The 17955-nt window shown below is 39.6% G+C and overlaps 1 long non-coding RNA gene across 1 annotated transcript in view; it reads left to right on the top strand.

The window, feature by feature from the left end:
• The window catches only part of LOC114628784, an 89164-nt gene extending 73791 nt beyond the window's left edge, over positions 1 to 15373 (top strand). Inside the window, exons 4-5 of the long non-coding RNA XR_003712534.1 lie at positions 14365 to 14447; positions 15156 to 15373. This is a non-coding gene — a long non-coding RNA (uncharacterized LOC114628784). The remainder of the gene's footprint in view (positions 1 to 14364; positions 14448 to 15155) is intronic.
• The last annotated feature ends 2582 nt before the right edge of the window (positions 15374 to 17955 follow it).

Below are 17955 nucleotides of genomic sequence, written 5' to 3'. Positions count from 1 at the left end.
CTCTCTCTCTCTCTCTCTCTCTCTCTCTCTCTCCCTTCCCTTTAAGTGTTCCCTCGCCCACCCAGCTTTCTGTCCTTCTACTACCCTCTTCTCTGCCCTCATGGTTCTCGCCCCATCTGTCTACATGTCAACTATTCTGTTTCTACTCCTTCTCTGGGTCCTCACCCCGTCCCTTCCTCTTTCTGCCCTCACTACTCACTCATCTGCCTTTACCTTTTCCCAAGTCCTCACTCTTCTTTCCCTCAGTAAACCCCCTTTATACCAGATCTGATGCATGGTGCAATTACTCAGGGCACACCTTGTCCTGGGCCCATCAGGTTCTCCCCTCCCCACATAATATTTTATAATCCTATAACTCTGTTAATTTCACAGAGCACGAAAAAGATCACTACCACCATTTTGAGCCAAATTTGAAGCAAGCTTTCATAAATACTGGCCAGGTCCATACTCAGGACTCCCAGAGTAAGATCGCAAATTATATTAGCTGGGAGTTTATAAAGCAAATCCTGTAAGACTGCATACTTCCTGTGTTCCTTCAATCAGGGACAAGCACACATCTTGGGATACTTCCTTCCTATGTACCTCCTGGCTACATGTGATCAAGTACATCCTATGTGGTTGGGGCAACCAAGCTTGTTTACAGAAGTGAAAACATATGGCTTGATATTTTATATAAGCAACAGGCACAACATTTGAGGAAGTTATCTGTCCTTAGGCAAGTGAGGCTTTCACCTTAGAGGCATTTTTGCTTTATAGATCTCTTCAGCAAAGTGAGTTAAACTTAAAGCATAGCTTTAGCTCTCACAATTCCTAGCTCTAGGAAGACTTGTATTTTACTTATTTGGCAGCATTTTGATTTCCCTAAGAGATTCAATGGTTTTTCTTTTATATTAAAGACAAGAACTAACTGCTTTTTCATGGGCAAAATCATCTGCTGATTCTAAATATGAAGAAAGCCCCAACTTCCTACAGGAATCTACTTTGTTGGCAAAAGGTAACTCTAGTTCAATTGCTATTTAAAAGTCTTCCTGACACATGCCACTTTGTCAGCCAGTGCTGGGAATGACCTCCAGTCATGTTATTTGACTCTTCTGAGTCTTCATGACTGGAGTGTACGGTGGATTACAAGCAATATTCTCTCCATTTAGTTTAATACTTTAGGACAATGAGTGAGCACCTCAATAATGCTGAGGAGGCTGACAAATTAGTTTTTCCTTCCCTTCCCTGCCCCTAAAAACTTAATATCCCTTGTTCCATTTCTTTCAAAGCATTGTGAAGAGTGGTAAGTTGGGGGCATAAAGACAGAGTCCTATTATTTCCGCTTTCAGTTATCTGCATGCCCTTTATATTGTGGTTCTGTGAAAGGTGATGCATGCAGGCACTTAAAAGAGGAGAGTCAGCATCCTAATCAAAAGGAACATGAGATGCAGCCAAGTATTCAGCATTATCTTGCAAATTTCCTCTGTGGCAGCTGATAAATAAGCAGTAGATCTGGACAAATGAAATCCTCTGTTGACTTGAGATGGGAACTTCCTCTCAGTTGCTGAAGCATCACAAACCCTCTTCTAATTCCTTGGGAAGGAAATCCAGATATGAATCAGATGTGCTAGTGAGGAATGGCTTCCCTTCTTCCGGACTGGATTTTAACAGCTGGACAGGATTTTCTGAATAGAAAGTGGTTATGTTTTATTTACTGGCAGAAAGATTTCAAGCCCACCTGTGGGAAATGGGGGTCTACAAAGAATGGATGTATCTAGTATTGATACATTGAATACGTTGTTTCCTGTTCAGTTTCCTCAAGAGTCTGGTCAGAACTGGGTTGCTTCCAGCCATAGCCTTGCTCAAGCAAAGGGAAATAGACAGAGATCTTTCATGTTTACTATAAGCTTATATGCCAAAGATCTGGAAAAAAATCAATAGCGTTTCTGAGTGAATGAATAGGTAAAAACTTAGAATGGATAAGAGAAACGCAGTCATTAAACTAATAACATTCTATCCCCTCAACTGCTGTCTGATCTTTTTCCCTTCTATTTTTGGAAACAACCAGTTAGATACATGTAGAACAATACTAGCTAGTAGTGAACTGATTTTTTTCCCAGTAAGGTTCTTGGGTGGGTGCTAACTAATAGCATTGTTTCTTATAGCCCAAGAAAGTTAAAGTGGGTGATAGAGTGCCAAGGCTAGAGGAGAAAGGAGGGACTTGCTTTTGCCTGGTCATTTCCAGCCCCTTTCACATCTGCCAGAGTTTCTTTCTCTACCCAGTCAGCCATGATATGCCTCCTTCTGAGCATCTCAGTGGTGTTCATTGGACATCTGACCTCAAGCATCATGAGCTCCACTCCTTCCCTCCCAGGTTGAAAACCACTGCCTTCTCATATCCCACTGTTGCTATATTTTTAAACTCCGTTTTATTTTTTTTATGAATCCCAAGATCATAATAACCAATTCTTTATATTAATTCCTGGAGGTTGACATGCAACAAGGATACACACACACACACACACACACACACATATATATATGAGAATGCAACTGTTCTTGGAAATACAGTTTTTTTCTTTAGTTAGTAATACTATCAACTTCTTTGGTTTCTGTGGCAGGCCTTAATAACTACATTGATTATTAGAACAAAAGCAAACACTCTTATTTATTAATTTCTGTGTACAGAGGAATGATAGTGATTAGGAGCCTTAAGGAGGAGCTGACTCTTGTTAAGGGTTATCACAGTAGCTTTCTCTATACAGATCCATTTTCATTTCAATTTCCAGTTTCCTCAACGAGAATAATCTTCATTTACTACTACAGGGAGAACACCTTTTCATGGGAAAATTTATGACCAACATTTATGTAAAAGAAAAAATTGTATTTAGAAAGCTCTTCCTGCATCTTCTGGTTCTCAACTGCTTTCAGCTCCAACAAGTCAACAGAAGTAGTTTGAAGTGACATTTTGTTTGAAACACTTTCAGGAGAACAAGAATGTAGAACAACTTTTATCCTATCAATCTATCTGTCTATCATCCATCTTTGTATCTGTCTATCATCATTTGTATGTTTTATTACCTTTCAATTGCTGTGAAGAGACATCATGAGCAAGTCAAGTTATGAAAGAAAGAATTTAATTTGGGGCATACAGTTTCAGTGGAGGTAAGACCCACCCTGAATTCTGTGAGCTGAAACGCTAAGGTGTATAAGGATAAGAGGCCTCTAAGCACCAACATTCATCTCTCTGCTTCTTGGGAGTAGATGTAATGCAACCAGCTGCCTCACTTTCAGGATGCCATGATTTCACTACCACCATGACCCAAATATTATTTTCCTTATTATTACTTTTTATTTTTGGTTATAGAAATGAGAGAAGTATTAAAGAAACTTAGTACTGAGAAGTGGAACAATTGCTCTGATAAACCTGACCACTTGTTTTATAGGGACTTAGAAATGTTTTTTAGGAGGAATGTGGAAGAATTCAAGCTGTAGGCTAGAGGAGTCTAAGTATGCTGTAAGCAGAACACAATGGCCCCTTCTGATGTGAGTTTGGAAAAACTGATGCCATAAAGGTCTGTGGATAATACATGTCTAATTTATGAGGTTTTGGAGAGAAATAAGTGAACTATTGTCATCTGGGCTAGAGACCAGTCATATTAAATTCTGACAAAGAATATGCCTGTGTACTACTTTTGTCCTGAAAACACGAGTGAGTTTCAATCATTAAAAAAGGTGTATTAGCATGTTTGGTAGAGAAAATTTCAAAAGAGTCTAGTACTCAAGCTTTGGCATAGCTACTAATGGTTACTATTCTTAGTATTCTTATTTAGTTATTAGTGAGATACAGGAGAGGGAGGGAGAGAGAAAGAGACAGGGAGAACAAAAAGACTGGAAAAATGTAAAGCTTCATGAAGTGAGTACTGTAAGCTTTTCATTGCATACAAGGGGGGGTGTAGTCAGAGCATCTGTTTTTAAATATTAGCCCCTTTAGAAAGAAACCTGCTACTTCCCACTTTCCCAATAGGCAAGGTGCCCTAATGGCAGCACACTGTCCTCTGATGCTCCAGCAAAGGAGAAAACATGAAGAGAGAGAATGTGTCTAGAATTACTTCCTGCATCCATTGCTTCTGTGGTGCTAGGTAGGAAAACTGCTGAAGTACTTACTAAACTGCTGGGTTAAAGACAAACATGCAAATCACTAATATAATGAAGTCTTTGGAAAACCAATATTTATAACCAATATTTATAAGTTTGTCTATTGCAAGTGGAAGAAGACTTAACACTCTAAAGGAGTTGAAATACTTTTGACTTAAGTCAGAAGCAAGGGGACTAGAGAGATAGCTCAGCTCCTACATCTGACAGAGGCCTAATACAAAAATATATGAAGAACTCAAGTAGTTAGACTCCAACAAAGCAAATAACCCAATTAAAAACATGGGGTACAGAGCTAAACAGAGAATTCTTCACAGAGGAATCTCAAATGGCCTAGAGGCACTTAAAGAAATGTTTAACATCCTTAGTTATCAGAGAAACACAAATCAAAACAACTCCAAAATCCCATCTTATACCAATCAGAATGGCTAAGATCAAAATCTCAAGTGACGGCACATGCTGTTGAAGATGTGGAGAAAGAGGAACATTTCTCCATTGTTGGTAAGATTACAAACTTGTAAAATCACTCTGGAAATAAAACTGTCAGTTTCTCAGAAAATTAAAAATAGTTTTACCTGAAGACCCAGCTATACCACTCCTGGGCATATACCTAAAAGATGCTTCACTATACCACTAGGACATGTGTTTCACTATGTTCATAGCAGCCAGAAACTGGAACAGATGTCCCTCAACCATACAGAAAGCGTGGTTCATTTACACAGTGGAATACTCTCCAGCTATTAAAAAAAAGGTCATCATAAATTTTGCACACAAATGGATGGAAGTAGAAACATCATCCTGAGTGAGGTAACCCAGACTCAAAAAGACATGCATGGTAAGTATTCACTGAGAAGTGGATATTACCATAAAGTATAGAATACCCACAGACACAACCCAAAAGCGCTAAAGAAGAAGAATGGCCTAAGCAAGGATACTTGAATCTCACTTAGAAGGGGAAATAAAATAGTTATAGGAGGAAGAGGAATGGAGGGAACTGGGTGGGGATGGAGAGGGGAATGGGGGTGTCAGGATCCAGTGTGGGAAGAGACAAGATAGAGGGCCAGAGGGCCAGGAGAAGGGAATTCAAATCTACAGCTGCCTGGGCTTGGGGTTTGAGGGGGAATCTCTAGGAAGTCCCAGAGACTGGGATGAGGTAGGCTCTCAAAAGTCAATGGGGGTTGTCCTTAGCTGTGACCCACACAGCACTGGGGATATGGAACCTGAAGAGGCCACCTCCTGTAGTTAGGCAGGAATCTAATGGAGCAATAGGGGCACCATCTCACCCACAAAATTTTTGACCCAAAATTTATCCTGTCTTCAAGAAATGCAGGGATGGGGGATGGAGTAGACACTTTAGACTCATCCTAAAATGCAAGCAACAGTCCCTAACACTATTAATGGTTCTCTTTTATGCTTGCAGACAAGAGGCTAGCCTAGTTGCCCTCTGAGATGCTCCCCCACAGCAGCTGACTCAGACAGATGTAGATACCCAAGCTTAACCGTGGATGGAGCTTAGAGAATCTTATGGATGAACATGAGGAAGGACTGTGGTCTCTAAGTGGATAGAAGCTACACAGGAAGACCAATAGACTCAACTAACTTAGACCCCTGGAACTCTCAGAGACTGAACCACCAACCAAATACCATACACGGGCTGGACTTACCTCTTGCACATATGTATCTTGGTCTCCATGTGGGTCCTGAACAACTGGAATGGGAACTATCCCAAGAGCTGTTGTCTGGCTGTGGTATATATTCTTCTAACTGGACTGCCTTGTGTGGCCCCAGTGGGAGAGGATGCACCTAGCCTCAGAGAGACTTGATGTGAAATGGTAGGGGGTTACCCAGGGGAACCCCCACTCTCTCAGAGAAAGGGAGGGGGATGGGGGAAGGCTTGTGAGAGGGGATGTCCAGGATGAGGGTAGTGAATGGGATGTAAAATGAATAAGTAAAAATAAAATAGAAGACAGCAATAATGGTATTGCAGGGGGCCCAGGTTCTGTTACGTCATCCATTCCATTCCAGGGAGCTCATCACTGCTGGCATCTTCAATTCCATGATATCTGACGCCCTCTTCTACCTCCTGTGGGCACCTGCATACATGTGGTACACACACACAGACACACACAGACACACACAGAGACACACACACACATACACACACACACACACACACACACACACTCACACACACACTCAGGTATACCTTTAAAATTAAAATAAAAACCAGCAACAAGAGAAAGATACCCAAGGTTAGTTACGCTGTTCATCATTATATCAGAGACAATGCAGAAGAGAAGAAATATGTATACCTGTTAAAACATTTGGCATTATTAGCAAATCCATGATTTTTCTCTATACAATACATAAAACAATCTCGATAACTAGCAAAGTAATAAGGATGTTTGTGCTTCTTAGCTGTAACAACATCATCATTAATATCATGATAATCATCGTATAAAATTCAAATGCATATTATATATCCAGAATAACAAATGAAATACTTAGTACTAAATCTAACAAAAGGGAAATATAAATTAACAATTACTATTATTTTTAAATGGGTAGAATTATCAGTATAAGTATGTTATACTTTATTAACAAAATAAATAAATGAAATAAACAGGGATTATTTTTGTAGCTGAATTGGATAGGTTCATTCTAAAATATTTTGATCACTATCCTAACAATGCAGATTCCAGAAAAAGACCAGTGTGCATATGTGAACTCAAAATATGATTGACTTACTAGAAAATGGTGAGAAATCTATAAAATATATTAAACACAGTTTTGGAACTGATGAATATTCATACTGGAAGAGGAGAAACACAGCACTACTTGTAGAATGTTTGTAGCTATAGCTAAGAGAAATAGATATCCAAATATTTTTAAACTATGAAGATAAATCCATTGTTTATTCTATATAAAATAGTTTCTTAAGTAAGATATAAAAATTAAATTAAAGGATACTTTGTCTAAAAAAGTATAAAGTTCATTACAGCAAAAACACTTCTAATAAAGGTTAAAGGGCAAAAATCTTGTTGAAAAAACTATATTTGAGAGAAACCACACATATAGGATTCATAGTTGGGTCATATGTAGACAACTACATGGTGTTATTTAAGTTTAGTACTTATTTAAGTACTAAATGTCCAGGAGGCAAGTACAAAAATGAGAACAGATTATTCATTGAAGAAATAGGAATGTTTGGTGCAGCTGCTTGGAGGGTTGTGGAAGGTTCAGGAAATGGGACTAGCTGAGCTCCATCTATGTAGGTGATATTGGTGAGTAGCCTGTCAGAGCTCCGTGTTGTTCTACGGCTCATCCATCCATCTCAGGGGGAGAAAGGGTGGTCCTAGGATATATCAGCTCAGGAGTGTACATATGGTACCATTTATGATCTTGGGTGTGTCTCCCAAATGAAACAGTTTTTATTCTAAAACACATTACAAAACACCCCTACTTTGTCCAGGCTTTTGCATCTTGTTACTCACGATAGAGACCACCCACTCCAGCCTTCCTTTGCCTAGCTTTGTTTTGATTTCTCAGGGATTTTTCTATGCACAATATGTATTTTCCCAGGAGTTTTCTCCATAAAGTTTTCGAAGACTTTATTTTTATTTATGTGTTTGTCAGTTTGTATATATTTATCTTGTGTGTAATGTATTTGTACATGCAGCATGAGTATTTGAGAGGCCAGAAGAGGGTGTCAGGGCTCCTAGAGTGGAGTTATGGGCAGTCAGGAGCTGCCTGATAGGGATGCTTGGAACTGAACCTAGGTCCTCTGGTAGAGCATTATGAGCTTTTAACTGCGAGCTATCTGTCTTTCCAGAACTGTATATAATTCTTATTTTAACGTAGTGAGGATTCTAGATATTCTTTCCTGGAAGAGATTTTCTTACATCTGTAAAGTGAAACATTTGTATGTTCACAAATACTGGCATACATTGAGCTTGAAGATCCTTAAAGTATATAAAAACCCAAAGTTAGCTGATATAAAGGTTATTTTCTCAGAGCGTATTGTTGTGTATCATTGATATGTACGATAAATATCAATGGTTAATCACGTAAGACTTAGGTCCTCGGTTGTGTACTTGGTACAACATTTCCATTCCAAGGAGCATGCTCAAGATTTACTACCATGAGAAGAAACAGAGGAAGGTGATGGTGCAGGCCAAGGATGGGCACACTTGTTCTGCGAAGGACACGATGGTATTTAAGTCTGTGTTCCACGTGATACTACCTAGAAAGTTTTTGTGTCACACGGTTCTGCTGCTGTGACACAAAAGAAATCAAGGTCAATGTGTAAAGAATTGTAAGTTCAAGATTGTAACAACTAATAATGATAATATAAAATTTAAAGCCTTATGTACAGCACTAAGACTTCACCTCTGTGCAGTAGTTAGAGTCTTGGGAAATGAGTCAGAGGCAGTCTTTATCCTTAGCATGTTCATCTTGGTGTTCTATAGGTAACAAGATGATGATGATGATGATGATGATGATGAAAGAAAACCCAAAGGATTGTCCAGCCTAGACACTCCATAAAAACAGGAGCAATAGCAAGATATAGAAATATATATATGGGAATGGGGCATTCCAGCAGTGTGTCCTAATCCAAGTCTGAAGTCTCAGAACCAAGCAAGTTGATAGTGCCATTCTCAACTCAAACTGAAAGCCTGGTCTCCTGGAGATCCCTTAGTGTCCTGTTGAGGACAAGGAACAGAAGAAAACAGGTGTTCTTGCTCTGGAAGGGACAGGCAACTGTTCCATCCTTTCTTGTTTTCTTTAACTCTGGCCCTTGGGGATTGAATACATCCTGATATGTTGAGGTCAATCATCCCTAGTCTACAAATTTAGATAAGTATCTAGGACTGTGGTTTTCAACCTTCCGTGTTCTGTAACCCTTTAATACTGCTCCCCATATTGTGGTGACCCCAAACATAAAATTATTTTCATTGGTATTCATAACTGTATTTTTGCTACTGTTATATGGTAATATTAACATCTGAGTTTTCTGATGGTATTAGATGACCCCTGTGAAAATGTCATTTGATCCTTTTGAGAAATGCCCATCTAAGGGAAGTCTCTCATATGCTTACCTGAGGCAGCCATGACATTGCGAGCAAGAGTAAAACACTTTGGTTTGCCTTCAGAGGAGGAGATCTGGACTTAGTACCCGTGGAGAGAGGCATTGATAGAAAGCAAGTTTTACCACACAGTGGGTGTCTGTTAATTCAAAAGGACACCCCTAATTTAACTGTCACAGGACTTAAGGTGAGTAAATTCTGAGTCAGGGAAAGAATAAATGTAGGAAATGGCTTTTAATTTAAAAAAAGAAAAGATGCATGACAAAGAGCATATTTCTAGCTAGCTGATGCCCAGGGCAGCTGACTGAGGATTATTTGGGAACTGTCTGATGAATGACTTCTAGAAAAAATCATTGAACATCTGCAAGTAGAGAATCAGGAGGCAGTCAAAGCAGACTTGTCAAAAGAGTGAGGAAGAAGACAGCTCTACCTGCTGACTATACACTAGTGCTTTCTCTGCAAAATCCTCCAAGTTCCACCCCCTACCCCTCTCCCATGCAGATCTGATTCCATTTTCTCAGGGTGATCTCTTGAGAGAAAAAAAAATCAATACTGTGTCGGTCTCAAAACCCATCTATGATACGTTTTAAAGACTTATCATGGCTTTTATAAAAGCAGCAATAAACTTCTAGCAAAATGAGTCATTCTTAGTATTATGTAAACATTTTCTTAAACTGGCTGAGGATAATCCCTAAATTAGTCTTTTATTTCTGGGGATCCTATGTCAAATCTAAGATTCAGCTATCCAGGGCCAGCTTGCACAGACTACCATTTGCCACCATGCCCGTTTGAAAACAGGGGTCCCAGTGTGTCCTCTCTCCTCTCTTACTTGTGTAAGTTCCGTCAGTATGCTGTGATGGTTCATACCCCAAACCCCAAAGCTTAGCCAGAATTTTCTTATAGCATCTTTGAGGTTATTAGATCCAGAATAAGTGGAATAGTTTGACAATGGAAGAAAATGAAAATGATTATCAGTGGACAAGCCATGAGAAGAAAGAATGAAGATAGGAGGAGAATTGAGTGATGTCCTTATTTGAACACTTGGAATCACAACTGGGATCTTGGCATTTTCTCATATAACCAGATCCAAGTTAGTGAGGCATAATTTTCATTGTAATATAAAATATATTTAGTATACGCTTTCATATAGTTTGGTAACAGTATACCAGTCACTTCTTTCTAAACACGCTATTTCTGTCACCCTATAAAGCTTTTCCATTGGTCTTTACAATGATTCACCTGCTGTGTGATAGAACCCACTGTTGTTCTGTCTTCTCTCTCCCAGGCTGGGTTTGAGAGTATTTAACTAACTAACTAACTAACTAACTAATTAATTAATTAATTAATTCATACTATTTCTTCATAAATTACATCCTCACTTCAGTTTCTGCTTCTTCTCCCTCCCCCAGACTCTACTCCCCCAATCTCCCCTGTGCATTTCATAGACATCAGCCAAATAATGCATAACAACCTACAATAAGACCAGGCACATACCATCACTTCAAGGCTGGACTCTGGAACCCAGTAGGAAGAAAAGGGTCCCACAAGTAGGCAAAAGTCAGGGACTGTCCTCTCTCCCATTGTTAAGATTCCTATAAACGGATCAAGCTACTCAGCCATAACGTATACGCAGAGGATATGGAGCAGACCCCTCCAGGCTGCCTGATTTCTGTGAGCCCTCATGAGTATCAATAGTTGATTCTATGACCTGTGTTTTGGGGTGTCTCTGACCCCTCTGGTTCTTCATATCCTTCCTCCCCTCCTCCACAGGACTTCCTGAGCTCTGCCTAATGTTTGGCTATAGGACTCTGCTTCTGCTCCCACTTCTAGATGAAGTTTCTCTAGTCTCTTTGATGATGACTCTGCTAGGCTCTGGTCCCAGGACTCTCTGCAGGCAGGACAAACTATAGGTTGAAGATTTTGTGGCTGGGTTTGTGTCTCAATCACTCCACTTGAGGTCTTGCCTGGTTATGGAAGATTGCTGGTTCAAGATCACAGTCCCCCATTACTAGGAGTCTTTGCTAGGGTTATTTTCAGAGATTCCATGGAGTTTCCATTGCACTTGGTTTCCATCTCATCCCTGAGATGCCCCAAATTTCCAGTCATTTCTCCCAGTATTCCCCTCACTGACCCAATCCCTCCAGTTCCCAACCCCAACCATCCCCAGTCCACTTGCAAAATCTACTCTGTTTCCCCTTCCCAGGGGAGATGAGTCCTCTCTTCCACCCTTGAGCATTATTGAAAATCACATTTTGGGAGTGTGGGATGGCCAGTTGTAGGCATAAATTTTTTACAGCCTACTTTTAATAAGGTTCAACTTTTCCTCTAGCCCACCACCCAGCAGAGGTAGTAGAAAAGAAAAGTTATTAGGATGGGGGGAAGTGGACCTATTCAGCAATACTTCTTTGGAGGTGAGCTCAGTCTTATTTCTCAGCAGTTCAATCCTATAGCAAACACCAAATATGACTCAGCAGCTGCAGACCAGTCCTTTAGAACGCTAGATACCATTCATGAACCCGCAGCTGTAGTTCAATCCTGAAGGAACTGTCAGGCTCGCCAACTGGTCTGAGGTGAGGCTGCAGAAGCAGCACGCTGCCACAGGAACTTCACTAGCAGTTCTTGGGCAAGTTTCTCTCAATGGCAGTATTATCACAAGCTGAGGTCAACAACGGTATGCAAAGTGAACCAATAGAGATATGTTCTTCTCTTTAGTGAAGGGGAGCAAACCAAACCAATACTCAATGCGCGTCCCCCACTGGCTGTGGGGTCATATTTATACCCCTTTATCAAGCATCTTTTCACGTATTTGCTATATCAAGAAACCTTTTCACCTGTGTCTGTTTGTGGAATACAGTCTCTCACATGTTTGCTTTAGCAAGATATCCTTTCACCTGTGTGTTCCAAAACAACATTTGACATTAACTAACTTTCCAAAGAAACCCAGAAGTTTTTACTTCAACCAGTCCTTTGTGTCTCTCTCTTCATATCCCAAGTGTTTTGCAGCTCACACATGTTTCATATAGAAATTGTCATTGCTTTTTCCCACTGTGTTTTAATCTGTTTTATAAATATGTTGTAATTCATGATATTTCTGAGTTTGGACGATTGTAGACCAAAAAAAAAAAAACAGCAAATGTAGTTTAATATCTTTATATATGCTTTTCTTCTCTGTATGTTATACAGAAGGTAAATGCTTAAGAATACAGTACAGTTTTGTGAGGTAAGTGAATAGGTGGATAATATAGAAAATGCCACCTTCAAAATGGCTGGCCCAGTTTCCATTCCTACTGGCAGCACATACTTGTGATATTGCTAGTCATTGCTTTACTCTCAGGCATTCTGTCTAGAGTATGTCCACTCAAAGTTGGCTTGCTTGACTTTAGAGCTGTTGGACATTTATATCTGCTGATTGTGAGCCATTCATGAGGCTCACCTGTTGCAAACATTTTCTTTCCATATGCAACCTATTTCCTTCATGGTATCATCATCTGCTGTTAGGGAATACTTAACTCCGAGTCCCAATGATAGCAAATGCTATTCTTGCCCTCACTAGCTCCCCTTTCTTGATAGCCTACGTATTGGGTTATTGTATTTGTTGGTTTATAAAACTTCTGGCGATAGACTTTACAGAACTATCCTCAGCCAATGCGACCCATCTCATCTAGAAATAGCTGGAAGCTATCCATCTCTTCTAGAATGGCTTAGATAAATGACTAGCTGATATGAGGATACACAAGGCCTGTCCTTGACCTCTACATCAGACAATGCTGAGGTGTCCTCTGTGTCCCAGAGCCTGGATCCCAGCTCACCCCATTCCTTTGTTTAACTTCCAGTTCTGCTTTCTGCCTGCCTTACGTCCTTACAGACGAGTCTGACAGTCACTCAATAAATGTCTCACACAAGAGTGGCCCACTCTGTGTGTGCCTGAAGGAAACTCAATCTGGAGCTGCCATTTATCTGTCTCACTTTTAAGCATAGTTCCTTTTGTGTCCTGAGAAATCCTTGTGTGGCTTGGGTTATGAACATGCTCCTTTCTGCTGTCCATCAGGGCTTTACTGGCCTTCATCAGATGCAGGGCTCCGTTGTATTTCAAACTAGCTTTCATGTTTAGTGGAAGGAAAGGGTCAAGGTTTACTTTTATTTTTTTTGGTACGCTTTTTTTTTTTTGTCCATAAATCTGTTCATGTGTCCCTGAATTTACTTTCTAAATAAATTGTCTTGCCATTGTTATAATAATAAAAGTAATCAACCACTTATTTTTGCAACATTTATTATCATTTTATCTAGTTTGGCCAAGTTTTCTGTTTCTTGGAACTTAACAGTCCTGGCTAATTTAGGGTCTTTCTCTTTTCAAAATTTGGCTTTCCACTTAATTCTCCCAAATGTAGCCAACAAAATAGAGAACCTCAAATTAAAAATTAATTTCAGATTATATATCAAATTCTTCCTCCTAGTATAAATAAGTCCTATGTAGCATACTCCCTACTTGTTTATGATTGCTGGACTTCTGATCTTCTATGTCTCATTGCCTTCTTTCTGTCTGCCTTCTCTCTTCCTTTATGTCACCTGCACACTGAGGCTTTCTGAATCTCTGCTTTGCTGTCTGGGAGGCTGGAATGGACAATTCACAGCCTTATCACACTCTTCGACTTACTTGGTTGTCAGCTACGGGAGCTACTTGATTATTTTTTAAACACCATTCTACTTCTGAGGTGCAAATTCAATGTTATTGACCTGCCAGAACAGGCAGAAAGGTGTTAGGACTTCCTGACTCTCATCAGCAGTAGATTTGGGTCAATCAACTCCTATCCTCACACTTGACGTCTTGTGACTTGGCCTGAAGCTGTCACCTGTGACTAGGAGACAGGTCTAAACTGTCAGACTTGGGTGAAATGTAATCTGTGCTCTTGGCACCACTAGAACGGATGTGAGCATTTGCTGGGAACCCACCTTCACTAACCTGCACGTGGGCATTTAAACTAACACAGAGTGGCAGGATTGAAGAATTCTCTCCCAGGGACCATGAGTACATGGTAATGGATGTAGGCATACAAGGAAGAATTAGAAGACCCAAACCAATTCTACAAAACAGTTCTTACTGGAAGCCAGGGACTCAAAATGTACAGATGTTGTCTTTTTACAGAACCTTGCTGAGTCTCTTGCCTCGAATGAACTGAAAGTGGAACCCTAGAAAGAAGACAGCCCAGGGCTTATCATGGATTCTTGGTGAGAAAGGCAGTTTTCCTGCAAAGCCCTTGTGCTTGTTCCTTTGCATCTGTTGCTGTGAGTGCTGTCAGGGTTATGGTTGCCTCCAAAGCAGATGAGGAGTAAAAAAACATTGTTACCCTTTGGCTACTGCTGAAAACGAACCCCATTTCCCAGACTCTGCTGACTTGCAATCTCTTCTTTGATTCTGAACAAGTACTTCCTTTATAATCCAGGATTCTCTAGAAAAACAGAACTACTAGAATGAAAATATAGTACACATATATTTATATGTATGTATATGTGTATATATATGTAAACATATATATTAGTGTGTGTATATATGCATTTTGTATATATATGTATAAACACACACTGATTTATATACATATACATACACATACATGTGATTTATTAGTTAGAATGGCTTATAGGCTGTGGTCCAGTGAGTTCAATAATGGCTATCTCCTGATGGAAGTTTGAAAATCCAATAGTTGCTTTTTTCCTGAGGCTAGACTTCATGTCATGCCAGGTAGTCTTCAGTATATATTTGAATTCTGAGGAAGTATGCTCTAATTCCAGTGGAGGAATGCCTGAGCAGTAGGAGAGAGGAACATTCAGTTGCGTGAGAACCGTCATGCAAAACGCATAATCTTCCTTCTTCTGTGTCCTTTATTTAAATGACCTTTCCTCTTTCCTAAGTTTACTCTTCCTCTGTTTCCTCTTCAGAAAAGAGCAGGCCAACATGAGATGACAGCCAAATAGGACAAGACAAGATATAATATGACAAGGCAACCTAATGGGAGGAGAAGAGTTCCAAGAACAGGCAAAGGAGCCAGAGAAACACCTACTCCCACTGTTAGGAGTCCCACAAAACTACCAAGCTAAAACTTGGAGAAGACCTGCTGCCAACCATGCAGGCCCCATGCTTGCTTCTTAAGTCTCTGTGAGCCCATATGAGCCCAGCTTAATTGATTCTGTTGGGCATATTCTCTTGGTGTCCTTCATCCCTTTGACTCCTACAAAATATAAAATGTTATATAAACTTCTAGATTGTAAGAATGTCTTCAGATGTAAAATTTCTTGTGTCCAAATGACATTTGGCCATCTGTAAGCTATGCACCTTCAGCTCCTTTAAAACAGCAGCTCACTCTACTCTGTTTCAGATGGATTTCTGGAAAGCATATTTCAGAATACATTGTAATTAAACTTTTCTTCTGAATTGTCTTTTTCCCTCCACCAGAATTAGGGAATTATACTGTTTACTCTGTTCTGGCTAAAATTATTAGCCCACATATTAGTTACTTTCTGTTGCTGTAATAAAAATACCATGATCTAAGGCAATTTGTGAGAGGATTTTAATTTTGCTGACTGTTCCAGAGTAATAAGAATTATCAAGGGGTGAGTCATGACCACTTGTGGCAGGCATGAGGTCAGGCACAGGAAGCTGAGAACTCATGTCTTTAACCATAATCAGTAAGGAGAGACAGAGAGCAATCTGGAAAAGAGTGAGGCATTTTACTCTCAAAGGCTGCCACCATAATATGCTCTCTCTAGTAAGACTAAACATAAACTTCTCCAAACAATGCCATCAGCTGGGGAACAGTTGTTCAATCACCCGAAACTGTAAGGAACATTTCTCATTAGAACCACCACAGCTATGTACAGGAATTTCATGTATTGTATCTTACTGGTTTAGATTTTGGTTATGTGTTTTACTGTGATACCCTTAGCTTCACACACACACACACACACACAGAGAATCACAAATTATACAATCAATTTTAAATTATTTTGAATTGTTTTTTTTTTTGTACTTAGGAAACAAAGTACGAACATGCTGATTTATCATTCAAACTTCCACCTATGATAAATTTATATATTCATATATATTAATGGGAACTCTGTTCAACTTTAGAAAATATGTTTTCCACATATTGTGTTATTTTATCTTCCCTAGAATCTTATACTTTTCAGAAAAGATAAGTTAATATTGTAAAAGTGAGTGAGATTCAATTGGTGTTAAGAAATCAAGTATCAATTTTGGAACACATTCTGCCATATTAACGTTCTTTCTTTTTAACCTCTTCTTTATTCTCTGCTTCCTTTGCTTATATGTCATATGGATGGAATTACAAATTGAAGCATATACAGATATTTAATAACTCTATAGTATATAGTCTAGTTGGTAGGAGTGTATCATATATATGTATATACACATATGCATAGATCACTATTGAAGAGTATAAATGATATAGCAAGAGCTTTTTCAAGGTCTGATGTCTATGGGGGTAGTGTGGGAACATGAGAGTTTGTTTTTTTTTTTTCTGAGAAACTGTGTATAACGGCAAAGCAGAACATTCAGAAGAGAGAAAGGGACCATGGGGTGAGTAAAAAGGATATAATACAAATTTTATCATTAAGTGGAATAAGACCAAGATAGGTAGAGAAAAATCAAGAGGTCTCTGAGAGGAAAGGTTTTAGAAGCAAGGGATATTATGTGTATACCAGCAACATTAACGCTCTTATTGTCTCAGAGATAGTGGCTTGATAAAGCAGCGTGAATGTGGGCACAGAAACAGGCAAAGGTTGTAGAGAGTCTTATATTCCAATCTAACATTATCTATAAGAGCACAATTCTTCAAGAACTTCAGATAGTTTCAATGTCCCCAAATCCCTTCCCATGACTTGTAAAGTTAGGAACTCTTCCCAGGAAATCTAGCTAGCACATAGATTCTTCCTGAACTACAGATAAACATATTCAATTATCTGATAACCATTTATAGCTGGAAATCACAAATAAGACTCCTTAAAACACATGCTAATAATCTCTCTCTCTCTCTCTCTCTCTCTCTCTCTCTCTCTCTCTCTCTCTCTCTCTCTCTCAGGTTATGACTGGATTATTCAGTACACTCAACTACAGTTAATGGTGGAACAGTGGACAATTCATATGGTCATCTGACTCAGAAATCCAGACACTCTGGCACCACTTCTTCTTTCCCTCTTCTAGATAATTCCCCAAACAAGCTACTTTACTTCCCATGGAATTGACCCTTTCCATCCTGAATCACCACAATACCATTCAGCTGTGTTCTCTGTTCTCAGTCTTGCTCATTCCTTCAGCTTGTGCCCCCCCCCCATGTGTTTAAATAGTAACTCCAGTTAGATTCATTAACAAAGCTGGTGACATCTTTCCCCTGATTGTTCACTGGTTCTCCAAATCACTTCAAAGCACCAAATCCTCAGCCCTCTGTTTGAGGTGGCTTGACCTCTGTCTTCCTTGCTGGCTTCCTCACCTTTCATTTGCTCACTGTAGATGCTGGGCAAGGGCTCACTGTGAGACACAAAGAGGACTGACAACTAAGACACCTGGTTTTGCATGAAGTGTTTTTATTGAAGGTTAGGTAGCCTGAAAGGAGGTGAGAGTTATGCAACAAGGTCTTCCCATTGACTGACAATAAGACTTTCAAGCAGTCTAGGGTAAAGCAGGGCTAATAGGTTTAGTGATGTCATAGCATCTGAACCAGTG

Source organism: Grammomys surdaster, unplaced genomic scaffold (assembly GCF_004785775.1).
Source record: "Grammomys surdaster isolate TR1022 unplaced genomic scaffold, NIH_TR_1.0 271, whole genome shotgun sequence".
NCBI lineage: Eukaryota > Metazoa > Chordata > Mammalia > Rodentia > Muridae > Grammomys > Grammomys surdaster.
This window is presented reverse-complemented; position numbering and strand designations above follow the sequence as displayed.